The sequence below is a fragment of the Mustela erminea genome, chromosome 2 (assembly GCF_009829155.1).
Source record: "Mustela erminea isolate mMusErm1 chromosome 2, mMusErm1.Pri, whole genome shotgun sequence".
Lineage (NCBI taxonomy): Eukaryota > Metazoa > Chordata > Mammalia > Carnivora > Mustelidae > Mustela > Mustela erminea.
Genome location: NC_045615.1, coordinates 46,520,024 through 46,545,228, shown reverse-complemented (window position 1 = coordinate 46,545,228; position 25,205 = coordinate 46,520,024). Strand labels below are relative to the sequence as shown.

The 25,205-nt window shown below is 40.0% G+C and overlaps 1 long non-coding RNA gene and 1 other non-coding gene across 2 annotated transcripts; both read left to right on the top strand.

Annotated features, from left to right (window-relative positions):
• Positions 1–3,525: 3,525 nt before the first annotated feature.
• LOC116584452 lies at positions 3,526–23,956 on the top strand. The gene is made up of 3 exons (XR_004283200.1): positions 3,526–4,249; positions 4,746–4,884; positions 23,703–23,956. It is a non-coding gene; the product is annotated as an uncharacterized LOC116584452 (long non-coding RNA).
• Positions 11,004–11,167, top strand: LOC116585469. The gene has a single exon (XR_004283654.1). It is a non-coding gene; the product is annotated as a U1 spliceosomal RNA (small nuclear RNA).
• Positions 23,957–25,205: the final 1,249 nt, after the last annotated feature.

Genomic DNA, 25,205 nt, shown 5'->3' with positions numbered 1-25,205 from the left:
AAAGAAGCCATGGTGTGATATATATAGATATATAGATAGATAGGTAGATATTTATTTAATTATATTTATTTAAAAACATATATGTATATTATATATATTTCATATATATAAATATATATGGAATACATATATTTATTTATGGATTTATAAATCCATATGGATTTATGGAATACTACTCAGCCAGAAAAAAAGAAATCTTGCTATTTGCAACAACATGGATGGATCTGAGGGCATTATGCTGAGTGAAATAATAAATCAGTCAGAGAGAGACAAATACCATATGATTTCAGTTATATGTGGAATTTAAGAACCAAAACAAATGAATAAAAAGAAAAAGAGACAAACCAAAAAACCCGAAACTCTTAAATATAGAGTTCGTGAGATATATATTTTGAATTTGTGATCCTTAAATATAGAGATCACAAGTAGGCAGAGATGCGGGGCTCTGAGACCATGACCTGAGCTGAAGGCAGAGGCTTAACCCACTGAGCCACCCAGTGCCCCAACAAATGATATTTTTCTTAAATTTTTTTTTATTTAAAAATTCTGGAAAGATATACACTGAAATACTTCCAGTGGATGGTAGGATTAGAGATGATTTTTTATTTTTTTCTATTGTCATCTTTATTTTCAAAGTCTTTCCAGACTTTTATTTGTCTGGGTTAGGACTTCTTTTCCTCTTTCCTTTTGACAATTAACATTTAAAATATAAAATTCTCATAAGAAAAGTTTTTTCATTTCAGATCCGGAGTGCTCTGTGATTAGAAATTGTGCCAGAAGGGGCACCTGGGTGGCTCAGTCAGTTAACCATCCAACTCTTGATTTCAGCTCAGGTCATAATTTCGGGGTCGCAAGACTAAGTCCCATGATGAGTACCACAGGGCACCTCATGAGTGTGGAGCCTGTCTAAGATTGTCTCTTTCCCTCACCCCCTGCCCTCACCCTGCCTCTAAATACATACATGGGGGAATTAGAAAAAGAAATTATATTAAGAAAATATTATCCAGGAGTTAAAGACCTTTGTATATTTTTCTTAGCTTTTGATTATATAGATTTATAAAATATACATTAAAATAGTATAATGAATCTCTTTTCCCATCAGGCAGCCTCTCCAAGTTCTCAGCTCTTGACCAATTTGTTTGATCTGTATTTCCACCCACTTTTACCTCTTCTCTTATTTTTTTTGAAGATTTTATTTTATTTATATGACAGAGAGATAGTGAGAGCAGGAACATAAGAATGGGCAGTGGGAAAGGGAGAAGCAAGCTTCCCAGTAAGCAGGGCAATGTGGGGCTCGATCCCAGGACCCCAGAATCATGACCTGAGCCAAAGGCAGACACTTAACAACTGAGCCACCCAGGCGCCCGATTATTTTTTGAATATATGATTTTATTTTATTTTTTTTTTTAAAGATGTCAAGGAGACTTTCTTTCTTTTTTTTTTTTTTTTAAGATTTTATTTATTTATTCGACAGAGAGAGAGATCACAAGTAGGCAGAGAGAGAGAGAGGAGGAAGCAGGCTCCCTGCTGAGCAGAGAGCCCGATGTGGGACTCGATCCCAGGACCCTGAGATTATGACCTGAGCCAAAGGCAGCGGCTTAACCCACTGAGCCACCCAGGCGCCCTGAATATATGATTTTAAAAACCACCTAACACTGGGGCATCTCAGTGGCTAAGTCGGTTAAGTATCCACCTTCAGCTCAGGTCATGATCCCAGCATCCCAGGATCGAGTCCTGCATGGGGCTCCTAGCCTAGCGGGGAGTCTGCTTCTCCCTCTGCCTGCTGCTCCCCCTGCTTGTGCTCCCTCTCTCTGACAAATAAGTAAATAAATCTTAAAAAAAAAAAAAAAAAAAAAGTGAGGATCCAAGGGGAACCTGGCTACTCAATTGGAAGAACATGCAACTCTTGATCTCAGGGTTGTGACTTTGAGCCCCACGTTGAGTGTAGAGATTACTTAAAATCAAATTGATATTGAAGCCCACCAATTTATGTTTCCAGAGTTAGGACAAAACAAATATCCCATTAAAGCACTAAAACTGGATAATATATAGAGAGATTGCCTCAACATGATAACTTTAGATTTTCACCATTATCAATATTTGCCCCAAGACTACAGAAGACTACAAACAACCTAGATGGTAAACACGTTTTAGAGAAAAATTCTTAAATCAAAAAACTGTATGTTATCAGCTATATCTTATTAAAACTCAATTCTGACATTTTAAATTTTTTATTCAAGTATAATTAATGTACAGTGTTATATGAGTTTCAGGTGTACAATGTAATGATTCAACAATTCTATATATTATTCAATGCTCATCATAGTAAGTGTGCTCTTAAACCACTTCTACTCCACCCACACCCTTTCTCCCCTCTAGCAACCACCAGGTTGTTTTCTATGTAGTTTGAATGTTTTATTTTATTTTTTAAGATTATATTTTTAAGTAATCTCTACACCCAACGTGGGACCAGAACTCATAACCCCAAGAACAAGAGTCACACACTCTGCTGACTGAGCCCATATAGTTTGAACATTTTAATATCAGTGAGATAACTGGCAAAATTTGAATAAGTTTCCCAGTTTTAATCATTGTACTATGGTTTATGTAAGATAATAACATTTGGAGAAACTGGTTGAAGGTTATACTTGTACTATGTTTACTGCAATTATGTAAATCTGAAATTATTTCAAAATGAGTGCTGGTTTCTCTATAAGTAATTGACATCTGAGTAAAACTTGGATTTTCTCTTTTAAAATTTCAAGCTTGATGGGTTAGAGATCAAGAAATGTACACTGTGAGAAGGTCAGGCTAAAAGGATGATGGTCTTGGTCATTCTACATTCGAGTAAGCATCAGGGAGCTTGCTGAGCTCTTCCTGCCCAGAGACCCAGCCACCTTTCTGATGTGTAAAGGAGGGCCAAGTGCCAATAGTAAACAGAGACACCCACAAAGTCCTTAATCTTTGACTTTTTATATAAAATAGAATTTTTTCAGGGTGCCTAGAATCTGCCTTCAGCTCAGGTCAGGATCTCCGGGTCTTGGGATTGAGCCCCAGTGTGGAGCTCCCTGCTCAGTGGAGAGTCTGCTTCTCCCTCTCCCTCTGCCCCTTCTTCCTCATGCCCACTCCCCTCAAATAAAGAAATAAAATCCTTTAAATGAACAAACAAAAATGGAATTTGCATCTGCAAAAAGACAAACTAGGGTGCCTGGGTGACTCAGTCATTAAGCATCTGCCTTTGGCTCAGCATGATCCCAGGAATTGAGTCCCACATCAGGCTCCCTGCTCCACATGGGGTCTGCTTTTCTCTCTGCCCCTCCTCCTACTTGTTCTCTCTCTCTCTTTCTCTCTCTCTCATTCTCTCTCAAATAATAAATAAAATCTTTTTTAAAAAAATGAACTAAATATGAAACTTAGAGCCACCCAGAACACAGGACAAAGGGGATTTAGAGTCACTTATCATTAGCATAAAGGAAAATATACAAGTTAAATAAACTTTATTTGTTTTCTTAATAATTGCACATTATTACATTTTTATGAATTTCTTCTCCATGCTTTCTTCCTGTGTCTGCATGAGCTTATCACAAGGTCTCCTTATGTTTGATAAATTTGAGCTAATGCCTGACCCCTTTCTTGTGCAATTCATACCATCTTTGAGCCTGATATTTAAAACTATGAGTAGCTATTAATTTCATAGTAGTTATTGTCCTAACTAAGGAAGCACAAGTCTTATCTTAAAGATAAAGCCCTAGGCGGTAGAGCCAGGTACAAAAGAAAACTGAGCTAAGTTGATATAACATAAGGCAAATAGATGGTCTAAGAAAAATTCTAAGCGACCATTTCACTTAAATGGTGCCCAAGATGCAATTTTGGTCAACCAGATGATTTTCTATCATATAGACACTACCTTAATGTAAGTTCCTTTTCTAGCTTTCTAGTCATGCCAGTATGTTGAGGACAAGATGAGCTTTATGGAAATGAAATCTGTGGAGCTGCTGCAGGCCCTGTGCTCGGGAGGGCCCCACAATTGCTTTCATACTCTGCTGTCACCATCTTGAAATTCATAGTAATTTTAAAACAGGAGATCCCCCGTTTTCATTTCGTGCAGGGCCCTGCAATTTGTGGGTCCGCTCGTGGCTGAAGGCCCCTCCAACTACCAACCAGCTGTCATCCAGGACAAGATTTTATGGACGTCATGGCTTTCAGTGGCTAAAGCCCAGCGCTAGCCCCTGTCCCAACAAATTGAAAAGTAAGATTCCAGCCTTAAGACTATTATCATTTATCTAAAAGGTACTCGGTGAATGTTAATTTCCATCCCTTTCCCTCACTCCTTCACATTTTTCCTTTCCCCTTTCCCTCTTCGTTGCTTTATTCTCCTTTTCTCCTTCCATTTCTTCCCCTTCTGATTCACCCACCACCTTACCAATTCTTCCTCCTTCATCCTGTCTTCTGACTTCCATTTCTGATGCTTCACATTCCCACCCCTCTCTCTCCCTTTCCTTTCTCGTGAATCCTCTCCCACCCCCACACCCCGTTCAGGGTGAGATCCTCAAGAGCTGGTACCCTGAGAGCCAGCATGGCCAGAGACAATCAGACTTAGCATTTCCGCTAATGCCAGCTCTGCACTCCTCACATGACTGTGCTCTCAGGTCCTTTCGACCCTGCAGAGATGGAGTCAACTACTATCCCTTGACTTTTCCAACACACATTTAAAATTTGTATCTCCGGCTTTCTAATTTTTCCAGACTGAATGCCAGGAAAATCCACCCTTCAGTTAAAAGATGTGTTGGAAAACAAGTTGCTCTTCGAAATGACCTAAAGAGGAATCTGAGGGAGACAAGGTAGACCAGACACCTGGAGGCTCCTGGAATCTTGGAATTCTGGGTAAGCCAGTCTGACTATAGTCACTCTTGTCAGCAAGGAAACTGTTAATGTGTTTTATTCACTCTTACGTAACCTGTCACCAGATGGGGTTAAGATCAGTCTGTACGTGCTTCACAGAAGGAGCTGCCTTCTTTTTTCAAAACCTTGCTAAATATGAGAAAGGTAAGCATTATACATTTTGGCTGGCAGAGCTTAAACAAACATATCTGGGAGTGGTGCCAACACAAATGGAAGAAGTTGCTCTTGATTTGCCAGGACCTCTGCCAAGTGAAGCTCTGATGATTTTGGCCTGAAGGACTTTGTGCAGTTTCATTAAAGAAAATGCATTATTTGAACTGAAACATGACCCAAGATTGCACAGAGGAATATCTTAGTTCAGTCAAGGTAAGAGATGCACTAATCTTCAGTAGGTTCTAGAAAAGAAGTCAAAATTCTTACTCTTACTGAGGGTGCAAAGTGTAAAGAGCTCCTTCAATATTGCTTGCTTTTTTAATTAAAGGACTGTGCTTTTCTTTTTTTTTTTTTAAGTATTTATTTATTTAAGAGAGAGAGAGAAATAGAAAAAGTGGGAAGAGGGGCAGAGCGAGAAAGACAAGGAGACTCCCTGCTGAGCAGGGAGCTCAACATGGGGCTTGATCCCAGAACCCTGAGATCATGACCTGAGCCAAAGTCAGACACTTAACCAACTGAGCCATACAGAAGCCTCAGGACTGTGGTTTTCTAGAGGCAGAGGCATTGTGATAGTAGAAAGAGGGGGAAAATATTATTTTTGTGGTTCAGTGACCAAAAGTATTTTTTCAAGTCAATAAAGGTGTATGAGTACTCTGCAGTAACACAAGATGTTGTAACAAATAAACTCCACATTTCCAGTGGTTAATTAATACCATGAAAATGTGTTTCTTGCTCTTATAAAGGACCCAGGCAGGTATGCCTGGTCAGAGGGCAGTTTTCGGTTGTTTCAGGGTACAATTCCCTTCCTTCTTGAAGTTTGTCTGTTTTCCAAGATCTCAGGGCTTTCTAAATCAGATAGAATAACAGAGAACTGGAGAAGCCTCATCCACTTCTAAAAATCCTGTAGCCCATCCAAATGAATATCTATCAACAGATGAGTGATTAAACCAAATGTGATAGATGCACACAATGGAATATTCCACCTTTAAAGGGAAGGAAATTCTGACACATACTATAACATGTCTTTGAAGACATCATATTAAGTGAAGTAAGCCAGAGGAAAAAGGACAGATATTATAATTCCAGTTATATGAGGTGCCTAGACTAGTCAATTATGGGTAGACAGGGGCACCTGGGTGGCTCGGTCCATTGAGCATCCAACTCTTGGTTTCACCTCAGGTCATGATCTCAGTGTCCCGGGATTGATGCCCACAACAAGCTCTTCACTCAGTGGAATCTGCTTCAGAGTCTCTCTCCCTGTCTCTCTCTGCAATAAATCAAATCTTTAAAAAACAAAACAAAACAAAAAACCAAATGTGTGTAGACAGAGAGTAGAACAGTGGTGGCCAGGAACTGGTGGGAGGAAGGAATGAGGAGTTATGGCTTAAAACATACGGAGTTTCAACATCAGTCATCACCAGGGAAATGCAAATAAACAATGAGATATCACCTTATACCTGTCAGAATGTTTAAAATTAAAAAACACGGGACACCTGGGTGGCTCAGTGGGTTAAGCCTCTGCCTTCGGCTCAGATCATGATCTCAGGGTCCTGGGATTAAGCCCAGCATCAGGCTCTCTGCTCAGCAGGGGGCCTGCTCACCCCCCCGACTTGTGATCTCTTTCTCTGTCAAATAAATAAATAAAATCTTAAAAAAAATTTTAATTTACTTAAATAGCACAAGAAACAATAACTTTTGGCAAGGATGTTGAGAAAAAGGAACCCTCGCACACCGTTGGTGGGAATGCAAAGTGGTACAGCCACTCTGGAGCACAGTATAGAGCTTCCTCAAAAAGTTAAAAATAGAACTACCCTAAAATTCAGTTATCACACTCCCAGGTATTTACCCCAAAAATATAAAAACACTAATTCAAAGGGGTATATGCCCCCTATGTGTATTGTCGCATTATTTATAATAGCCAAATTATGAAAGCAACCCATGTGTCCATCAACAGATGAATGGATAAAGGTGTGGTATAGGGGCCCTAGATGGCTCATTAGTTGGGCATTGGACTCTTGGTTTGGGCTTAGGGTTGTGGGATTGAGCCCCCCTTTGGGCTCCATACTGAGCGCCAAGTCTGTTTGAGATTCTCTCTCTCTCTCTCCCTTTCCCACTGCTCCTCCCACCCTCTGCCCTCCAACTCACATGCATGCTGTCTCTTTCTCTCTTTCTCTCTCTAAAATAAAAATAAATAAATCTCTTCTGAAAAGGGAGGCGTGCCTGGGTGGCTCAGTTGGTTAAGTGTCAGACTCTTGATTTCGGCTCAGCTCATAATTTCAGGGTCATGAGATCGGGCCCCATTTGGGGCTCTGCACTGGGTGTGGAGCTTGCTTAAGATTCTCTTTCCCTCTCACTCTGCCCCTTCCCCCATCTCATGCTCACTCTCTCTCTCTCAAAAAAGAAGAAGAAGAAGAAGAGATGATATATAGATATACAATGGAATATTCCTCATCCATAAGAAAGAATGAAATCTTGCCTCTGGCAAAGATGCAGATGGAGCTAGAGAGTATAATGCTAAGCGAAATAAGTCCAAGAAAGACAAATATCATATGATCTCATTCATACGTGGAAGTTAAGAAACAAAACAAATGGGGGCGCCTGGGTGGCTCAGTGAGTTAAAGCCTTTGTCTTCAGCTCAGGTCAGGAACCCGGAGTCCTGGGATCGAGGCCCGCATTGGGCTCTCTACTCAGCAGGGAGCCTGCTTCCTCCTCTCCCTCTGCCTGCCTCTCTGTCTACTTGTGATCTCTGTCTGTCAAATAAATAAATCTTAAAAAAAAAAAAATGAAAGAAAGAAAAATGAATGAAGGGGGAAAAGAGAGAGAGAGAGAGAGAGAAACCAAGAAACTGACTACAGACAACAAATTGATGGTTACCGGGGAAGTAGTGTGGGGGGTGCTGGATAAAATAGGTAATGGGGATCAAAGAACACATTTATCATGATGAGCACTGAAAATGTAAAGAATTGTTAAATCAGTATATTGTATACCTGAAATTAATATAACCCTGTGTTAGGTGTACTAGAATTAAAATTAAATTTTTTTAAAAGCTTAAAAATAATAAATATATATAAAATATAAATATATATATATATATATAAACTGAATAGAGCTTTAGTTTGGGATGATGAAAAAGGTCTAGAGATGGTGATGATAATTGTACAACAATGTGAATGTACTAACCAACGCTGGACTGTAGCTGAACCATTTAAAAATGGTTAAAACAGTAAATTTTATATTATGTATATTTTATCACAATAATACTAATACTAAAGCCTTCAACCAGGAACTAATTTAGAAAGCCTGGGGACAAAGAGCCCCTGGCTGGATAGTGAGTGAGACAGCATGCTGTTAGAGGAAGCCCAACGTTTGGATGGACAGCTAGCCTTTTCTGCCGTCACCAGGAAGGGAAAGGGGCAAAGCAATCAAGTATTCTTTTCAAAAATGATCCCTGCCTGATCCTCACTCATCCCAATTCAAATACGATGTTTTCTGGGTCATGATTTAATCTCAATGTGAATAGTTTGTTCTCACCTTTTAAAATATTGCCTACGTAGCTAATATTTATCGAGCCCTTACCATGCTCCGGCCAGTGCTCGAAATGGCCTGCACATATTAAATTATTTAACCAGGGGCTCCTGGGTGGCTCAGTGAGTTAAGCCTCTGCCTTCAGCTCAGGTCATGGTCCCAGGGTCCTGGGATCAAGTTCCTCATCGGGCTCTCAGCTCGGCAGGGAGCCTGCTTACCCTGCCTCTCTCTGTCAGCCTCTCTGCCTACTTGTGATCTCTCTCTCTCTCTCTGTGTCAAATAAATAGAATCGTTTTTAAAAATAAAATAAGTAAATAAATTATTTAACCATAGTAAAACCTTTATGAGGTAGATACTCTTGTTATTCTTAAAGTACAGGAGCTGAGAGGCACCTGGGTGGCTCAGTCGGTTTAGCGTTCAACTCTTGATTTCGGCTCAGTTCGTGATCTCAGGGTCATGAGATCGAGCCCCACATCGGGATCAACACTCTGCACAGAGTCTGCTGGACATTCTCTCACTCCTCCTTCCTCTGCTCCTCCCTTGACTTGGGCTCTAAATAAATAAGTAAATAAATGAAATCTGCAAAAAGTAAAATAAAATACAGGACCTGAGGCACAGAGAGATTCTGTAGGCAGGCCAGGATGCACAGCTACTGAATAGCATAGACAGGACCAGACCCACTGTCCGGTAGATCCTGTATTCTTGACCACTATATAGTACTACCTTCTGGAAGCTGTGGTATATTGATTGTTCAGTGCTATATATGGCTAAGCCAGTAGTTCAGCTTCTCCTAATACTGGCTTACCCAATAGAGAAGGTTTAATTTCTCGTATTTGAAAAGTAGTCTAAGGTGTTGGATGGTCCAGGAGAAGCCAGCTCTGCTCTACAATGTCATTTAGGGACCCAGACTCTTTCTTTTGCCCCACCTTCCCTGAAGGTGTATCCCTTGTGCTCCAGCATGTCCTGGTTCTAGACCAAAGGAAATGGGAAAGAGGAAGAGAAAGGAAAGCAGCTTCCTTCTAAGTATATGGTCTGGAAGTCACAAGTGCCACTTCATTCCTATGGTTCAGCCATAATTTAGTTGTATTGTTACACGTAGCTATAAGGGGAGCTGAGAATTTAGTGTCTACCTAGGCAATCATGGACACATTTGGAACTTAGGGGAGGTTTGCTTATTAGCAATCTCTGCCATGCATGGTCATCACGTAAAAATCCTATGCTTAATCATCAGAGCTTAGGTAGTAACCAGGTACCAGAGATAGAGACTTACTAAGAACAGTCTGTATTGAAAGCAAGGTGGAAAAACTCTAGGTCATAGAGAGTAAGGTGAAAAACAGTCTGTAGAAGAAGGTAGGACAGACTGGTGCTGGGATGAATCCTGATATTGGATTCCAAAAGACTCAGGTGGCTTGGTGAGTTAAAGCCTCTGCCTTTAGCTCAGGTCATGATCCCAGGGTCCAGGTATCGAGCCCCACATCGGGCTCTCTGCTCAGCAGGGAGCCTGCTCTCTCCTCTCTATCTCTCTCTGCCTGCCGCTCTGTCTACTTGTGATCTCTATCTGTCAAATAAATAAATAAAATCTCAAAAAAAAATACAAGACTGATTCTGCTCAAGGTTGTTGACCCTGACAGCCAGCTCTTTCCCAGCAAAATAGTTTTTTTTAGAAATAGCAAAGGAATTGCCAGTCAAGATATTCAAGCTATGGCAAACCATAAGCAAGTCTGGAGATGAAGGGACAGAAACCTTTATAGAGAAAAGGAGGAAACTGGGAGGGACTGCTTTGAATTAAAGTCTTTTGGAGGAAAGCAAGAGATCAGGGTATTATGGTTTCTCATTGGCTGGGTTGTGGTTTTTTGGGGTTTTTTTTATTGATTGAGGTTGTTGCCAGGCAAGGAGGTAAGGTATGTCTCTTTCTGTTGGGTCTACAATTGATGACAAGTGATAGGGTGTAGGAGGTTCCCCTCTGGCCTCCTTACTCCATTTTAAATGAGGTTTCTTGGGACGCCTGGGTGGCTCAGTTGGTTAAGCAGCTGCCTTCGGCTCAGGTCATGATCCCAGCGTCCTGGGATCGAGTCCCACATTGGGCTCCTTGCTCGTCAGGGAGCCTGCTTCTCCCTCTGCCTCTGCCTGCCATTCTGTCTGCCTGTGCTCGCTCTCTCTCTCTCTCTCTCTCTGATAAATAAATTAAAAAAATCTAAAAAAAAAAAAAATGAGGTTTCTTTTATTCAGTTTCACATTTCCCCTTTTTGATCCAGATTTTCTCCAAAGTAGCACTGGTCAAGAGTTTGGTTTTCTGCACTTAGTAGTTTTTGTACTTTGGTGTCAGGAAGGACCTATTCCGATTGTTATGTCCCACATCAGAGGGCAAGTGCATAACAGTTGGAAACCATTTAAGAACATAATTGGTCTCCAGGGAGGTTAGGATACCAACCTGGCAGGGGAGATACCATGATCATGTAGGCTGTTTTCCGAGCGTGAGGCTCATCCTTGGTATTCCAGATGGGCTGACCCCTGAGATGTCCCCAAATGCGGGAAACTCAACTGCATAATTTGTGGTAGTGCAGGACTTGTTTGCACTCACCCCTGGGCAAACAAACACACACACACAGCCCCAAAACAAAACAAAACAAAACAAAACAAAACAAAAAAACAAGGTTAGTTAGGAGAGAGAACTCTCAGCTAGTTCTTATCCGAAGTCTATATCTTGTCAAGGTCATAAATGTCAGAGAGCATATCAAAGCACTGAACTGGTGTCACCCTATAGAATTTATTTCTACAAAGATTTGCCAAGCAGCAGGCACAAGACTTAAAAATAATTATGCAAAGCAGAATCAAAAGTAACATGACAAATCTAGTTTTTATGATGTTTCTAAACCAGGAGCCCAAACCTGAAGGTAACGCGCTAAGTAGGTCGAAAGATTGAGGCGGAGTGGGGGGGGTGTCAATAGGTGAAATTTGTTATAACCAACGGGCTTGTTCTCTGATCTCGTGTAATTGAATTTCTATGCCTTCAGAGGCATTTATCCATGTGCAACAGGTGGATTTGTAATCGTACAAATGCCCCCTTGTTCAGCAGTTAGGTAATCAAGGGCTCTGGGATTGTCAAAAAGTACTTTGGTCAAGTCAGGTGATTGTGGTTCAGCTGCTACTGCTCTAGCTGTGGAATCATTTAGCTATCTTAGGTTAGGGAGAGATTTCTGAGGATTCATTGGCATGTCCTCTGATTCAGAGCAGAAAGGCTTATTTTGAAAGGATATTAGAAAGGAAGTTTTCATTTTGGAAAATGCTTCTTTTCCAAAGAAATGTAGCTGAGGCATCGTTCAAGCCTCCGCCCAAATGTCATATCATCACAGTGTCCTTCCATGAGCACCCCATCTACACCAGCCTCTTCATCCTGCTGGTCTTCACTCTGTCTTATTTTTTTCCTAGCACCTCCTCCTGTCTGACCCTGGTTACTATTTATTTGCTTACTCATTTAGTGGCTGTCTCCCTTCCATGAGAATACAAGCTCCAAGAGAGCTAGCACCTTACCAGTCTTACTTACTACTGCATCCCAGTGGCTTGATACAGCGGCTGCTCTTTATGTGTTGTTAAATATTTCTTAAATTAATGAATGTGTGAGGGGCGTCGGGCTGGCTCGGTCGGTGGTGGAGCTTGTGACTCTTGATCTTGGGGTTATGAGTTCAAACCCCACATTCGGTGTAAAGATTACTTAAAATAAATAAAGGAATGAATGAGCCTGGAAAAAAAAAATAAAGGTACAGGATAGTTTCGTGAAGAGGTGTATCCATTAAGGCAATAGTAACCACTGTAACAGATAAATCCACATATCCCAGTGGCTTATAGAATAGTTTATTCACCATTTAAATGAAATCCATTCAGGAGAGCAAGCTATTTTGTGTGTGTGTTTCTGGTCTCCTACTGGGCTTTCCTGTCCTCCACATTTGGTCAGCAGAGGGAATAAGAGGCTGGTGAATCACCAGTGAAAGCTTTTGTAGGCTAGAGGTGACATACATTACCTCCTCTTGTTTTATTTTGGCTGGCTCTCAATTATATGGTTGCTTCATTCAAAATCTGTAAGTTTGAAGCCAGTTCATAATGTCTGAGTTGAGCGGCAACTGACAGGCTCAGTTGGTGAGCATGTGATTCTTGCTCGCGAGGCCATGAGTTCAAGTTACACCATGAGTTGGGCATAAAACTTACTTTAAAATTTTTTTTTCCATCATCACTTGCTTTTTTAGTTTTTTAAAAGATTTTATTTGTTTATTTGCCAGAGAGGGAGAGAGACAGTACAAGCAGGGGGAGCAGCAAGGCAGAGCCCCCTGCTCAGCAGGGAGTCTAATGCAGGACTAGATCCTAAATTCCTGAGATCACAATCTGAGCCCAAGATCAAGGCTGAACCAACTGAGCCACCCAGGCACCCCCAGACACTTTCTTAATAATGAAGCAAACTTTTATATTTCAGTTGCGAATTGTATTCTGACATTGAAAAATCATTGGTTGGTAATAATAAGATGAATTAATGTTTTTTAAAAATGTGAAGCTGTCATTGATTAAAGAATGAATCAAGTCAGTCACAGAAACATTAAAGTGTCTGCTCTTGTCCTGATGTTCCCAAAGACAGTAACAAGGTCAAACACCAAAAAACCTAAAGATAAATTGTTTATGTAAAATGCATTCATTTATAACAGAATTGCCATAAATTTAAGGGAAAATAAAATTATAAAGTTAACTTTTAGTAAATACTTATGGTAATTGTAAGTTAAAACATTACTTTTTTTTCTAATAAGCTATGGTCAGGATATTTTTCTTGGGTGTCCTTAATGATGTCCTATTGCCTTCGTCTTCTCTATGACTGTCTATAGAACAATCTCAACGAAATCAGTTTCTCCATTTATAACACATGTCTTCCTCCTCAGGCAAACAGTATTATAATCTAACCTTAAATACTGCATCTACAAGATGATTTGGGGGGGAAGAAAACAAATAACTAATCCCAGAAAACTAAGGACACCAGAGGAAAAGGGAAATGAACCTAATAGTAGGGCAGGCAAGAGAACACAACTTGGATCTAATGGTGGGAAATGGGAAATGGGACAGGAGGTGGGTGCATGTGTGGCTTGTGCCTGAGTTGGAGATGTGATAGTGCTTAATCACTCTGGACAAAGTTGCGTCTTCTTATAACTTTTCTACACTGGATTACAACTATCTGTTGCTCTCCTGTTTCCCCACTGGATCAAGTTCCTTGAGTGTAGGAACCTTGTCCTTTCTTCTTCAGATTCTCAGCTCTTCCATATGCCTATACACAGGAAGGCCTCAATTCATGTTTAAATGAGATTCTATAATAAGACTGTTGAAATGACCTTGAGAGAGGACCGCTTCCCACATCCTCCTCCAGACGGCGAGCCATCCCCCCGGGCAAGAGATTGGCAGCTATTTCTTTAAGAAACTGAATCACACAAGAGGAAAGTTCTATAGATTCTGACATGTGGGGGTCCAAAATGGAAAAATCTGATGGTCCTCTGAAAAAACTACAGTGAACCAGCCGATGTCTCTAGAATTTCTATTTGATTTTTTAGAACTGGGGACACAGGATTGCCAGGCATTTGAAAAATATGCCTCCTACATGGCGGATAAAGACCATAAATAACTTTTTAAAGACTGAAAATAAACAATAAAGAGAGGAAAATAAAAACTTAAACTTTAATTGATATCCTCAGAGAGATATGAAAAGATACTGCATACAAGAAACAAAGATATTATTGATATTAAAGATATTATAAATATTATTAAAAGGAAATAGCAGAGAATAAAATAGAGTTCTTAACAATCACAGATTAGATGACAGGCATAAAAAAATTCTGTGAAAACTTTGGCAGGTGAAATTAAGAAAATAGCTAGAAAGAAGAACAAAAAGAGAAAAAAAAAAGGAAAAGTTTTTTTTGTTGTTGCTTTTGTTTTTAGTATATCCAGTACACTCAATATCTGTCTAATAGGAAGAAAATAAAGATATACTTAAAAATAAGAAAGGGAGGAAATTTCAATAAAACCAAAGAAGAAAGGTAACTAGAATTGATGGAAATAATTGTCCAAACTGAAAGGACAACTTACATGTGAGTGTCCAGATTGAAAGATTGCTACTAACACAGAATGAGAAAATATTTATAAAAAAGTGCATGATTGCCCTAAAGATACAAATGTAGTGATCTGAAGGGGCATGTGCACCCGTATGTTTATAGGAGCAATGTCCACAGTAGCCAAACTATGGAAAGAACCTAGATGCCCATCAACAGATGAATGGATAAAGATGTAGTATATATAGACAATGGAGTACTATGCAGCCACCAAAAGAAATGAAATCTTGCCATTTGCAACGACATAGATGGAACTAGAGGGTGTTATGCTTAGCAAAATAAATTTCTCAATCAGAGAAAGACAATTATTATCCGATCTCCCTGATATAAGGAAGTTGAGAGGCAACATGGCGGGGGGGAGGTTGGGATAGAAAAAGAATAAATGGAACAAGATGGGATCAGGAGGGAGAAAAACTATAAGAGATTCTTAATCTCATGAAACAAACTGAGGGTTGCTGGGGGGAGAGGGTAGGGTCATTGGGGAGGGTATGTTCTATGGTGAGTGCTGTGAAGTGCATAAGCCTGGAGATTCACAGACCTGTACCCCTGGGGTTAACAATACATTATATGTTAATTTTTAAAATCTAAAAAAAAAGTGCATGATGGCAAACCACTAAGGACAGAGACGATTATAAACACTTGTGGAGAGAAAATCACTTCGCATTTAAAAGTTTGATGAGGAATGCTTCGGTGGCTCGGATGGTGAGGCATCTGCCTTTGGCTTGGGTCATGATCCCAGCCAGGATCCTGGAATCAAGTCCCACATCAGGCTCCCTGCTCATCCAGGAGCTTGCTTCTCCCTCTGCTTGCTGCTGTCCCTGCTTGTGCTCTCTTTCTTTCTCACTGACAAATAAAATCTTAAATAAATAAATAAATAATAGAAGTTTGAGGAGATGGGGTGCCCAGGTGGCTCAGTCAGTTAAGCAACTCACTCTTGGTTTCAGCTCAGGTCATGATCTCAGGGTGGCACGTCTGATCCACACATGGGGCTCTGTACTCAGTTGTAGAATCTGCTGTCCTTCTCTCTTTCTCTCTCAAATAAAAAACTAAATAAAACCTTTAAAAGAACATTTAAGGAGATAACAACAACATTAGGGAGCTAAAAGACTAGGGAGCGATGCCTATAAATTTCTGAGGAGACCTAGTTTTAAAACTAGAGCTCTATAAGAAAATTATCAGGGAAATATTGGGTAGAGGGAGACATTCTCAGGCAAGTTTGAAAATGTAGATGCAAACAGAATTGAAAGCTTGTCAACCTGCTATATGGCCTTTCTCAAGAAATAACGAGAAGATGTGCTTCATCAAAATGACAGGATAAATTAAGATAATACCTATTTCAAGGAGTACCTGGGTGGCTCAGTCGTTAAGCGTCTGCCTTTGGCTCAGGTCATGATCCCAGGGTCCTGGGATCGAGCCCCGAATCAGGCTCCCTGCTCAATGGGAAGCCTGCTTCTCCCTCTCCCACTCCTCCTGCCTGTGTTCCCTCTCTTTCTGTGTCAAATAAATAAATAGAATATTTAAAAAAAAATTTTTTTTAAATACCTACTTCAAGAATTAGAAGAAAAACAGGGAACTACAAGAGAGGTGAGGTTACAGCAGGCCTACCGAGTGACAAGAGCAGATTGGAACATGAGGCAGAAGAGTTCCAGGAGGGCCATTTCCATGATGTGCCAGAGCCAACTTGTACGGGCTCATAAGAAGACACTGTGTCCTTCTCTTTCCAACCCTGCAGTCAGTGACATCACGACTGGTAGCTTGAAGTAGGTCCTGTATAAATCTGTATTTACACAATGAAAGGGGAAAAGCTAAACTTCAGAGTTCAGTTGCCCCTACACCCCCTCCCAGGTCAGCTAGCTGTTAATGATTTACCAGCCCTCTCCGGAACTTAGCAGATTTCCTGTTACATTTACTATGTGGAAATTTATAGTAAGAAGTATTTTACAAATCTATTGGGAATGTGGGAAACTTTAGCCGTAATTTCAAAACTAAGCAAGTGGGGGGAAAAATGAGGTAGTTACTATCTCTAGGAAATACAAAAAGTACACAGTAAAAATAATATAATACAATCTCTGGCTCAGCTATGAGCAAATTTTATGGAATTGTAATAATGACAACCCTGAATATGGATGTAATTAAAATTGGAGTATCATTATACTGGAGAGAAGAAAAGAGGGGAAAGGGTCTATGAAAGGGAGCTGAAATCTTCACCTGTCATACTGGAAGTGGAGGCAGGCATGAGAACGTCCCTTCTCAGATTTCTTTTTTTTTTTTTAATTTTTCATTTCTTTTCAGTGTAACAGTACTCATTGTTTTTGCACCACACCCAGTACTCCATGCAATCCGTGCCTTCTCTAATACCCACCACCTGGTTCCCCCAACCTCCCACCACCCCCCGCCCCTTCAAAACCCTCAGGTTGTTTTTCAGAGTCCATAGTCTCTCATGGTTCACCTCCCCTTCCAATTTCCCTCAACTCCCTTCTCCTCTCCATCTCCCCTTGTCCTCCATGTTATTTCTTATGCTCCACAAGTAAGTGAAACCATATGATAATTGACTCTCTCTGCTTGACTTATTTCACTCAGCATAATCTCTTCCAGTCCTGTCCATGTTGCTACAAAAGTTGGGTATTCATCCTTTCTGATGGAGGCATAATACTCCATAGTGTATATGGACCCCATCTTCCTTATCCATTCGTCCGTTGAAGGGCATCTTGGTTCTCAGATTTCTGACTGTGGGGAACACACACATATCCATCCAATGGGCCCAGTCGCTGCGCTTTGAAATCCCTCACTACCTTTATGCCAAGTCTGTACTTCCCAGGGGCTGCTCCCAGCAGGGACTGAGAGAGAAAGGGATATTAAGGTGAACTGGTTTCTGAGAGAGAGGGGATTTCTCCAATGGGTGACCCTGATTCAGAGTCCCCAACGGCCTTGCTGACTTGTCCTTCGAATTGCTCTGCACTATAAAGTGATTCTGCCCAATCTTCCCCCTTTCCCTCTCTCTGACTTAGGAAGCCCTGCAGAACCGTCTGACAGCATTGCAATTTTCCCTTTGTTCCCTCTCTCTTTGTCCTTAGAGGCATTGTCCTAATAAATTTCCCACTTTTGTGCCTGCCTTTTGGAGGGTCTAGACTAACCCAGAAGTCAGTTAATAATACCGAAAGTTAATCAAAAGGGACGCCTGGGTGGCTCAGTTGGTTAAGCAGCTGCCTTCAGCTCAGGTCATGATCCCAGCATCTTGGGATCGAGTCCCACATCGGGCTCCTTGCTTGGCAGGGAGCCTGCTTCTCCCTCTGCCTCTGCTTGCCATTCTGTCTGCCTGTGCTCGCTCTCTCCCCCTCTCTCTCTCTGATAAATAAATAAAATCTTTAAAAAAAAAAAAAAAAGAAAGTTAATCAAAATATGGCTGTATATACCTTATTTTCCTAGAATATGCATGTAACTATTAAAAGAAAAGGCTTAAAAAAAGAAAAAACTAAAAGAAGTGATAAAGGAGCATACATTTTTAGAAGTCTTCAGTATGACTTGACTTTTTAATGTGTGTATGTATTAACTTTGTAAGTAAATTGTCTTTAAAATGACAGACCACTACGGTAGACATTGCTTGCTTTAGATTATTGAGGGAAACCGAGATTTTATCTCGATTTTATCAACTGTACTTCTGGGAGATGATCAGTCCCTGCAATGACTCCTTGCACTTTGTTTTGGGCGTTAGTGGGTTCAGGCTCTTTCATTAAACTCCTTGCAGACAGCGCCACCAAGAGGGAGCGAAATTATCTGCCATCGGAGGGCCTGTGCTGAAATGAAAGCACTATTTGCATTGTCCTTGAGTTGTTTCTGTGTTTAAAATGTGTGGAACAATAGTTTTTAGAGATGTTATTTTTTCCCCTTCTCTCCTCCCTATTTTGGGTAGACAAGTGTTTAGTATTACTTTGCCTTAGAATTTCTGCAAAGACCATCAAAAGTGGTATAAATCCTCATTAAAACTTTTAAATAAAATCCAGGAGAGTAACTTTTCACACTTATACAAAATGTTTTATATGCTATGACTACTTATTAAAACATTATATTTTATTACCTAAAAACAATAATAACTTATTCACCATCTTCATGACCAAGACTATTTTTCCATGCTGTGTTCAAGTCTTCATAAAAAAACTTACCCAATCCCAATCCTTTAAAGTTTTCAGAAGAATGTAGTGGGAAATTCTAGTTAAATTGGTAGATTGAGACATAAAGTTACCACCATTCCTTTTCATAATTTCTCTAAAATACCAATTAAGGAATCTTTAAAAACTATAAAAGGACGGGCGCCTGGGTGGTTCAGTGGGCTAATACGCCTCTGCCTTCACCTCTGGTCATGGTCTCGGGATCCTGGGATCGAGCCCCGCATCAGTCTCTCTGCTCAGTGGGAAGCCTGCTTCCCCTTCTCTTTCTGCCTGCCTCTCTGCCTACTTGTGATCTCTGTCTGTCAAATAAATAAATAAAATCTTTAAACAAAAAAGAGCTATAAAAGGACAGAATTTTTTAAAAAAGGAAAAAGACTACAACAGAGAAGAGAATGTAGAAAGCAGATGGATGTGTGCTAAGTAACTTAGTAGAACAGAAAAAATCTGAAACCTAAAACCCCAGAGGGTAAAGCGAAAAGAAGCAGACTAATTTTTTCACGTAACTTTTGAGTAAATTAAAGTAAAACAAGTAAACAAGTGTGATATCCTCAAGTTTTAAGATATTAGGACATAAGATATTCTTAGAACAAAAAAAATGTACTAATTTATAAAAGGAACATTTTGAGGGGTACCTGGGTGGCTCAGTTGGTTAAGCGTCTGACTTCCGCTCAGTTTGTGACCTTGGGGTCCTGCGTTTTAGCCCCAGTCAGATGTGGTGCTCTGCAGGGAGTCTGCTTATCCTTCCCCCAACTTGTGTTCTCACTTCCTCATTCGCTGGCTTGCTCTGTATCTCAAATAAATAAATAAAATCTTAAACACACACACACACACACACATTTAGAAGGTAAAGCCAAGGAAATTCCACAGAAATTAAAACAGAGACAAAGAGATCTAAAATAAAAGAAAGAACAGATAAGAAAACAAGAGAACCAGAAAAGTTCCAAATAATAAAAGAAAGGGAGGGAGGAAATTAACAAAAAAAGTATTACCAAAAAATTCCCCTCTTCATTTAGTCGTGAATTCATTTGTTCATGTATAGTGAGTACCTATGATGTGCCAGAACCTGGGGGACACAGCATTAAAGAGTAAGGCAGTAAAATTCCTGATCTTCCGGAGCTTACTCAGAAATGAAGGTTATAACTCTTCAGATAGAAAGAGCCCTCTGAATATTATAGCCAATAAATTTTAAAATATTGGCAGTAAAGCACATCCACATGAATTTTCAGAACACCAGGATGATGATAATATCCCTAAATCTTTCAGAAAGAGAAAAAAGTTTATATACAAAATCTTGTGAATGGAAAAAACAGGCTTCTCAACATACACACAGGAACTAGAAGACAATGGAACAGTATCTTCGTAATCTCAGAAGAAATTATTTTCTACTGAAAATTAAGTTCCCAGCCAAATCAACACGAGGGTAGAATATAGTCATCTTCAAACATTCCAAGTTTTCAAAACTTTATTTATCGTGTTGTTTTTATTGGGAAGCTGCTTAGAAGAGATTCTCCACATGATGGAAAGTTAACTAAAAAAGACATAGGATCTAGGGAACAGGGAATCCCACACAAGAAAGGTAAAGGACGTTCCAGGATGATCGTTGTGCATCAGACCTAGAGAGCAACCAATCCCAACTGGAACAGAAGGCCAAGGAGCTCCAGCGGTGGCTATTTGCAGAAAGAGTGAGAGCAAGAGAGAAGGGTTGCGGGGAGTAAATGGCTTACCTGATTCATATGTATAACTTAAGAGGACATTTACCCTGCTATCAAGAATTATGAATGAATGACTAAAGGATGGATGAATAAAGCAAGAATACACTAAAAACAAAAAAGGCAGTTTTTTGGAGGTGTAAGATAACTAATTGGTTGAAAGTAAATAAGAATATGTAAAATAGGGGCACCCGGGTTGCTTAGTCAGTTGGGCGTCTGACTTGTGGTTTCCCTCAGGTCATGATCTCCAATCATGAGATAGAGCCCCCTGTTGGGCTCTGTGGTGAGCATGGAACCTGCTTGAGATTCTCTCTCTCTCTTTCTGCTCTTCCCGTCCTTTATGCGCATGTGTAAAATTGGAGAAAAACTAGTAGAGTGAACCTGTTATTTATCAAGAAATAAATAACTGTCAGCCCCATGAAAATTGAGTAGCTTTTTGTTGTTGTTGTTGTTGTTTCCCTTTTTCTTGTTTCCCTTCCCTCAGGGGACATGCCTAGAAAAATTTTGCTATGGCCAGTGTCAAAAGACATTATTGTCTGTGCTCTCTTCCAGGATTTTCATGGTTTCAGGTCTCACATTTAGGTCCTTAATCCATCTTGAGTTTTGTGGGTTTTTTTTTTTAAGATTTTATGTATTTATTTATTAAAGATTGAGAGAGAGAGAGAGAGAGCCCGAGCAGGGGTAGCAGCAGGCAGAGGGAGAAGCAGGGTCCCCGCTGAGCAAGGAGCCCGATGCAGGACTCAATCCTACAATCCTGAGATCATGACCTGAGCCAAAGGCAGACACTTAACCAACTGAGCAAACCAGGTGTCCCCATTTTGAGTTTATTTTTGTGTATGGTGTAAGAAAGTGGCCCAGTTTCATTCTTTTTCTGTAGTTGTCCAGTTTTCCCAACACCGTTTGTTGAAGGGACTGTCTTTTTCCCTTTGCATATTCTTGCCTCTTCTTTATTGGGACTACCTCAAAATAAAAAGCTTCTGTACAGCAAAGGAAATAGTCAACAAAACTAAAAGACAACCTACTGAATTGGAGAAGATACTTGCAAATGACATATCCAATGAAGGGCTAATATCCAATATAGGGGATGTTGGATATTAACATAGAGAACTTGTACAACTCGACACTACAAAACTCAGATAATCCAATTTAAAAATGGGCAGAAGATGTGAACAGACATTTCTCCAAAGAAGACATACAGATGGCCAACAGACATATGAAAAACTACTCAGCATCACTCATTATCAGGGAAATGTAAATCAACAATGAGATGTCACCTCACAGCTCTCAGAAAAGCTAAAATAAAAAACACAAGAGGGCGCCTGGGTGGCTCAGTGGGTTACGCCTCTGCCTTCAGCTCAGGTCATGATCTCAGGGTCCTGGGATCGAGCCCCACATCGGGCTCTCTGCTCAGCCGGAGGCCTGCTTCCACCTCTCTCCCTTTGCCTGCCTCTCTGCCTACTTGTGATCTCTCTCTCTCTCTCTCTCTGTCAAATAAATTAAAAATAAATAAATAAATAAATAAAAAACACAAGAAACAAGTGCTAGTGAGGATGCGAAGAAAAATGAATCTTCTTGTACTGTTGGTGGGAATGCAAACTGGAAAACAGTACAGAGGTTCCTCAAAAAATTAAAAATAAAACTATCCTAAGATTCAGTAATCACTCCACTGGGTATTTACTCAAAAAATACAAAACCACTAATTCAAAGGGGTACATACACCCCTGTGTTTATTGTAGTGTTATTTACAATAGCCAAATTATGGAAACAGCCCACGTGTCCATCGATAGATGAATGAATAAAGAAGATATGGTATATATAGACAATGGAATATTATTCAGCCAGAAAAAAAGAATGAAATGTTGCCATTTGCAACAACATGGGTGGAGCTAGAGAGTATAATACTAAGGAAGTAAGTCAGTCAGAGAAAGATAAATATCATATGATCTCACTCATTTGTGGAATTTAGGAAACAACAAATGAACAGAGTGGGGGGGGGACAGATAAAAAACAGACTCTTGACTATGGAGAACAGGTGGTTACCTGAGGGGAGGTGATGGGGGATGGGAGAAACAGGTGAAGAGGATTAAGAGTACACTTATTAGGATGAGCACTAGTAACGTATAGAATTTTTGAATCACTATATTGTACACCTGAAACTAATATAACATTGTATGTTAACCATACTGGAATTAAAAAAGAAAAAAACAAAACCCAAAAAACCCTCAGAGATAGACACTGATCAGTGGGGATGATTGTGGTGGGGAGGGTGGGAGAAGAGGAGGACTTAAGCCTTTTTTTTTTTTTTTAAGTTTTTCTGCTAATTCCAACTGACAGATCTTAAAGTCAGTGTCTATTAATTCCTGTTTTTCTTGAATTTGTGTTCACTCTTTACTACTTCTTGATATGTCTAGAAAAATTTTAGTTTTGTGCAAAACAGTGTGAGTAATACGTTGTTTTAAAAAATTTTTTTTAAAGATATTTTTTATTTATTTGACACAGAGAGAGAGAGGTCACAAGTAGGCAGAGAGGCAGGCAGAGAGAGAGAAGGAAGCAGGCTCCCTGCCAAGCAGAGAGCCCGACGCGGGGCTCGATCCCAGGACCCTGGGATCACGACCAGAGCCGAAGGCAGAGGCTTTAACCCACTGAGCCCCCCAGGTGCCCCTAAAATTTTTTTAAATAAGTAAATGAGTGGGGCAGAGGGTACTGCTTTTCATTACAGGTCTTGTTAAAATCTGAGTACATGTCTTTCTCCAATAAAAATTTAAATTATAGGGCACCTGGGTGGTTCTGTGGGTTAATCCTCTGGGTCAGGTCATGATCTCAGGGTCCTGGGATCGAGGCCTGCATCAGGCTCTCTGCTCGGCAGGGAGCCTGCTTCCTCTTCTCTCTCTCTGCCTGCCTCTTTGCCTTGTGATCTTGTGATGTCTCTGTCAAATAAATAAATAAAAATCTTTTTAAAAAAATAAAATAAAAATCTTTAAATTATAAAAATAGAGTTAAAATTGATGCTACTTGAAACAGTTGTCAAACAGTATATAATAAAATAGAAAAATGATTCCTTGATAAATCTATTCTATTTAACAAATTTTTAAAATGTGCGCTCTTCTGGCTAGTTCAGGTGCTCACTGAATTTGAAGAAAGAGCAGAGGAATAAGTCATCCATGAAAATAAGTTTTGGTCCATTACCCTAGAACAAAGAGAAATCAGATAACTATACGAACCGCGTGAACATTTCATAATGGGCAGAATTGTTGAATCGCTACATTGTGTTCCTAAACCTAATGTAACATTGTCTGTCAACTGTAATTCAACAGTAAAATAAAAAGTTTTATTTATTTTTATTTATTTATTTTTAAATAGGCTCCATGCCCAGTGTGGAGCCCAATGCAGGGCTTAAACTCACAACCCTATGACCAAGACCTGAGCTGAGATCAAGAGTCAGATGCTTAACTGACTGAGCCACCCAGGTACCCCAATAGTTAAAAAAAAAAAAAAAATTAAATCAGGAAAGGCCTAAAGCAATTTAGACAGTGGGTCAACAACAGATCATTAAATAAGCACAAGGTTCTGATCTGCCTTCTGCTCACCATCTCTCATTTTTCATGGAAGTTATGTTTGAAAGGGAACCCTGAGAGACACCTGGGTGGTTCAGACGGTTAAGCGTTTGCCTTCAGCTCAGGTCATGGTCTCAGGGTTCTGGGATCAAGTCCTGCATCAGGCTCTCTGCTCAGCAGAGAGTCTGCTTCTCCCTCTCCCTCTGCCTCTCCCCCCATTGGTGCTCTCTCTCTCTCTCTCAAATGAATAAACTAAATATCTAAAAAGGAAAAAAAATTTTTTAAGGGAACCCTGAGTCATTTTGCAGCAAGATTAGACTTATATTCTCCTTACTTCCTAAAAGGAAAGTGGTATAAAATTCTCAGTGTCTGAAGATTGTAAGAGGGAAAAATGTTAAGTATTTGTAAAGCATTAAAAACAGAGGATAAAACTGGAAAAGGGAGAGAGAGAGCACAAGTGCACTAGAAAAAATTTTATGACTTGGCAATTTTTATTATTATATCAACCTTGGGCAAATGACTCTGAAGTCTCATCTGAGATGGATATAATACCAATCTAGGAACAAAGCTCTGTAAATTCCCAAGCATTTAAAATAAAAAAAATAGGGACGTCTGGGTGGCTCAGTTGGTTAAGCGGCTGCCTTCGGCTCGGGTCATGATCCCAGCGTCCTGGGATCGAGTCCCACATCCAGCTCCTTGTTTGGCAGGGAGCCTGCTTCTCCCTCTGCCTCTGCCTGCCATTCTGTCTGCTTGTGCTCGTTCTCGCTCCTCTCTCTCTGAAAATAAGTAAATAAAATCTTTTTTTTTTAAAAAATAATTAAATAAAATAAAAAATATTCTTTAAGTTCTTTCATGTAAAGTGTAGCTAAATAAGTAAAACACAGAGATTCTCCAAGAAAGAAAAAAAGTGGAATAAATAAAAGGACAAAGCCTCCTATCCTCCCCTCAGTGATTAATGATACAATAAAGATGAAAAAAAGTGCATTTCACTATAATCCATTCTTCGTCATGTACCCATTAATAGTTTGTCCTCCCCTTCACCTACTAACCATGCTTAATAAC